Source organism: Macrobrachium rosenbergii, chromosome 22, assembly GCF_040412425.1.
Source record: "Macrobrachium rosenbergii isolate ZJJX-2024 chromosome 22, ASM4041242v1, whole genome shotgun sequence".
NCBI lineage: Eukaryota > Metazoa > Arthropoda > Malacostraca > Decapoda > Palaemonidae > Macrobrachium > Macrobrachium rosenbergii.
The window spans coordinates 24180891-24186738 of NC_089762.1; positions in this window are offsets into that span (position 1 = coordinate 24180891).

Genomic DNA, 5848 nt, shown 5'->3' on the forward strand with positions numbered 1-5848 from the left:
TGTTCATCTTGCAAAAATCTTTGTTTACAAAAAAAGAGAATTATTTTGTTGTTACTAACATTTTTTGGTGGTCAGTCACCTCCTTGTATAATCTTTTAATTGTCCCGTCCCTGCTTCTGAATGGTTGATCCTAATCCTTTGTAAAACCTCCAAAATATTTAACTCTGTTTTGGCAGTTCTACTAATTCTTCAATTGTGTTGGATTCCAGGTACATGTTTTTTCTTTTGTAATCCCCATCTGTCATTTATATCAGCTTTCTTTGTAAACTTATTTTTAAATTTCTTTAGTCATCTAAGTATAGGACGCCAGTCGAAAAGCTTCGCAGCACTCCAGTGTTTCTCTTTCCTTCATGGATATTGTCTTTATATACATATATATATATATATATATATATATATATATATATATATATATATATATATATATATATATATATATATATATATATATATATATATAAACACACATGCATATATTATATATACATACACACACACACACACATATATATATATATATATATATATATATATATATATATATAATATATATATATACATATATATATAATTATATATATATACATATATATATATAATTATATATATATACATATATATATATATATATATAATATATATAATATATATACATATATATAATATATATATATATATAATATATATATATATATATATATATATATATATATATATATATATATATATATATATATATATATATATATTATATATATATACATATATATAATATATATACATATATATTTTATATATATATATATATATACAGTATATATATATATATATATATATATATATATATATATATATATATATATATACATTATATATATATATATATAAATTATATATATATAATTACTGTATATATGCTACAAGAATCGGCATGATTGCATCTGCATATCTAGTACCAAGCCATCCCACTAGCCTCAAATTAGAATAAAACGAATAGCCAAAGAGAACAGAACTGTTTGTCAGGTCAACTAGAAACCGACACCCCCAGATTTGCAGTTCCTTAGTCCTCATCTAAAGGCAATCCCGCCCCTCCCTCTCAGACCTTAATTCCCCTTTTCCTGGAAATGGTGATTCTCGCTCTCTCTTCCTCTTTCAGAGGACCTGCCATTTGTATTAACTGATTAACGTCCACCGGCATAGCCAGAGGACACCATTAGCAAGGAGAAAATTTGGGTGTGGACACCTCCTGCCGTCCAAGGATTGCCACCACATTAAGATGCGATGCCACATGGGGACCGCATGGGCCTACCTCCCATCATAGATCTGGGACCGTGGGAACTGCATGGCTTCAACTCCCATCATGCATCTGTGACCCATGGGTCAGAGACTCTAAAAGGGAGCTGCTGTCCGGCGCCTCTGAGAAAGAACGACTTGGAGATTCTGAGAGAACGAGACGAGAGGTGATGCAGCTTCACTCCTTCACCCCTTTACCTCTTGACAGAAGAGCTGCACGTGCTGTAAATGAGGCGAGCATGCGCAGAAACCCAGTCTGCTGAGAGATTGAACGAAAAGTGTCGTATGTTTTGCTAAAGTTCCAAAATCCCCTCATAAGACTCGGAAGGTCTGTTATCCTCTCCTACCAAAACGATCGTTTACGCATTTCATTCATCTCATTCATTTGTGATGTAGGACACATTTTAATATTATGCCAAAGAGGCAAAACTAAAGGTAAAAACCCCATCCACGAGTAAGCCACTCCTGATAATAATTTACATCTCTCTCCTTAATAAAACTCCACTGATGTTTACCCCTATTATGTGATTGATTATTGATTTGTGAACATGATCATGACGAGCTGCCTTCATTGATTGATGAACACGCTCATGACGAGGCCCCTTGATTGATTGATGAACCCGCTCATGACGAGCCCCTCTTGATTGAACCTTGATTGAATACGCTCATGACGAGCTTTTTAAATAACACAACAGCTGTGAATTCTGTAGTAACTCCCTCCCCAAGTGTTACCCATCTCGCGTTGAGTGCCAGAATTGATTGACTGAGAGTTCTACGGAACACAACCGCCCCCTCATGAGGCACCCAAAAGGCCCGTGTATTTTGATTGATTGATTTCTTGATGATTGATTGAACCTATAACCTCTGCACTATAGCCAGTACCGTCTGTTTGCATGTTATCCTCGTTCATTGAACAAACCTTGATTTCTGTGGAACACGCACCCTGAGTGCCATTTGAAGAAGTGCCAACTCCCATGCTAGTGCCATAGTTTCATGAGCCTACATTCATCACCACGTTGAACGTGTATGGTCATAGTTTTATCAGCAATGGCTGTCAGATTCATATTTGCATGTTGAAGAAAAATTAGTTCGGCACAGGTTTCCCACCATCAGATATCTTGCCCATCTTTGGCAACTGAAGTGCCCACGCACAGTTCAGGCAATGTACTCGTATTGATTCTAATAGCTAACAGGTGTCTCTGCTACAGCTGGGTCAGATATCTGTGAGTTTTGTATTTACGACGTTGACATCAATTAATCAGTATATTCATTTTAGTACAATTGATATAGCTGTATGCTAAAATCTTTCTAAATTGAGAAGCATTATAATGTAGTTGAATTAATATCATACTTGTTCGAAATTAACGGTAACACTAACCCTACAAAATAACTGGATCAAGCACAATCATAACAATTTAGCTTGTTCCATCTCAAAAAGATCTCTCAAAACCATTATCAAAACCAAAAATATAATGAACATCGGTTTTACCGTTTGTGTAGTTTTGGCATACTATATTAAATAGGCCAGGTAATTGCTGACAGAAAAATACAAAAACTTAGTTGACATTCTTTACGAGGCAAATATTTATTGACTAGAGAGAATTTCACCCTCGAAGTAGGTTCCTTCACGTGGTGAGGGTAAGGGGCCCTGGCTTTTTCTTCTTCGTTCTTACGAAGAATAAGAACCCGGCCCTGACGGATCACCTACAAACCTTTCGATTTAAATGGCGTGGATATTTTCACTTTCGTACAAATTTCTTGGACCTGGTAAATAGGAAAAGGTATCATAGCTGGGATTGGGTTTATATCCGAAGCTAAATAGTGAGAACCGTGGCAGGACCATCAACTGCCCGATAATGTTCGGACCTGAGTTTTCAGGCGGAACTATTCTACGGGACTGGACCACGGATTCCAGGGGGGTCTAGTTCTGGGAATAGGACTCTCGGCATTCTGTCCGGTTTGCCCATAATGTGATTAGGGTGGGGATGATTGTATTCTAGTAATGCTCTCAGTCCTATCAAGCGGGTTGGCTTACACTTGAGCCACTCTAATCATGTTGTGCCATCCCCTTTGGGGTAGGGTAGGGATGCGGACATTTGGGAGTCAGTTCTCACTTGTGCCATTAGTGGAGGAATGAACTCCATGAAAGGCTGATGATATCTCTTTAAGGTTTTCAGGTTTGGTTTACTTTTTTTTTTTTTTTTTTTTTTTTTTTCTCAATCTTTATGACCAGTAAGTTTAAGGATTTGAGTACCCCTGGACCCTTTGATGGTAGCGAATCGGCACGGTTGACAACCATTGGAACCTCATCTGACAACCCTTCTTTAGAAAAGTCAAAACAAATTCAGAAAGCAATAACACTGGAACCATATGCTCCAGTACAAAGGAAACCAGTAAAAAAGTAAATACCGTCTTGACCCAACCTTGACTCACTTTGACTCCCTCTTTGGGAGTGACAGTTGGTCAAGGTTTCTAACCCTAGAAACTGACCAGAAAATATCAGCACTCAAGTTGGAAAATTATTTATTAAGCAGACACTCTACGACTGAAATGTCGTTTAGACAAATAAAAGAAAAGACTTGGCTTATAGAGGCCACGACAAAAAGTCAATCTGAAAATTATTTATCAATAAAAAATATAGATAACATAAATATAAAAATAAAAAAATGATACTATGAACAGTATTCAGGGTACTATTGTACTTCCTGAGAATAATAACGAGCCAGTTGAAAAAGCAAATACTGTTAGACTCACTTAAAAAGAGATACCCCAAAGTACAGGATTGCGAACTATATGATCTACCAAGTAAAGAAAAGAATAAACAAGTCTTAAAAATCGCAAAAATAAAATTTGAAGGCCAAGACCTACCTCAGAAAATAAAAATTTTAGGCCAAACCAGAGAAGTAAGACCATACGTCCCAAAGCCACTACAATGTCAGAATTGCAGCAAATATGGACATGCAAAAAAGTATTGTCGAAATGAACCTGTATGCGCGTATTGTGGATCTGAAGAACATGCCACACAATGGAAGTGTGGGGAACCAAAGTGCATAAACTGTGGGCAAAAAAAAACCATCATGCAAGATCCAAAGAATGTATGTACTATATATATAATACAGAGTTGAAAATATTGCAAGAAAGAACTGGAATGTCTGTAAAAGAAGCTAAATTAGAATTGAAAGTAAGAGGAATTCAAGATCCGTCTAAGAAACGTACATATTCTTTAACAACAAAAACCAACAATGAAATAAAAATGCATACAAATAGAACTAACGGAGCACAGAAAAGTAATTCTCAGGAAGAAATTAATGCCTTAGAAATAAAAACTAAAATGGTAAAGAATAAAGAAACAGGGACAAATGATATGGATAACATTTTATCCAATTCATTTGAAATATTAATGCAAATAGAAACAACACAGGAGGATGCTACTACAGAAATAACAGAGGAAGGACCTGATAGACTAGAAATTAAAAATAAAAAAAGGCCATTGGAAAGAACACCACCCAAAACAAAGAAACCAACAATTGTTAGAGAAACGTCAGTCAAAACAAAAACAAGAGATATGAAGAAAGAACAAAAACAAAAACTAGTTAAGAATATTCCATTATCTCCTAAAATAATAATAAAACCAATGGATACAGACATCCAAAATACCGAAGAAGTGGGAGACAACCATACCTTAGACAACAATGAATATGTCAAAGGAGAAGAGATTACTCCATCACCAATAATTGAGACAACAAGAACAAATAAAGAAAGAAATATACATGACAACTCTTGTGGATGTAATGATTGTTTCATTGCATTGTGCAACGATAACAAAAACATAACAAAAGATGGCTTAACAAACGTTATAAGAAACTATATGAAATATAGAAAAAAAGAAACCACAGATTTGAGTACCCATGAAAAAGGTTGCATGTGCGTTGAGCACTTAATATATTATAAAGAAAAACAAATGAATGTCGTAAGAAAATTATTAGAAAAAATCCAAATTGATAATACAAAAAACGAGAGTAAAACTCGACCGTTATAATAAAATATTTTCAATAGCTATATAATACAATGGAACGTAAATGGTCTACAGACCAGATTACACCTAGGAGAAATACAACGATTACTAAAAGAATACGAACCTATGATATTATGTTTACAACATGTCAACAAAACAATATCAACAATAGGTAAATATACCTTAGCATCTTCATCTAGAGAGGAAAAAGAAATTTAGGTACTGCTATATATGTACATAACAAAGTATGTTATGACAAAGTACCTGTAAACTTTAAATGATCTGCAAATATCGAGTATCAGAATACGAATAAAAAACGATAATTATGTAATTTATAATTTATACAACCAACCCAATAAAAATTATGACTTAGATAAACTTAAAGAATTATCTAATAACACAAAGAACCTATATTAATAGTAGGTGATTTTAATGCCCACAACCCGATGTGGGACTGTAATTGTACAGACTCAAATAGAGCAGGAATAAAATAGAAGAATTCATAGATTCATATGACATTTGCTGCATAAATGACAACGA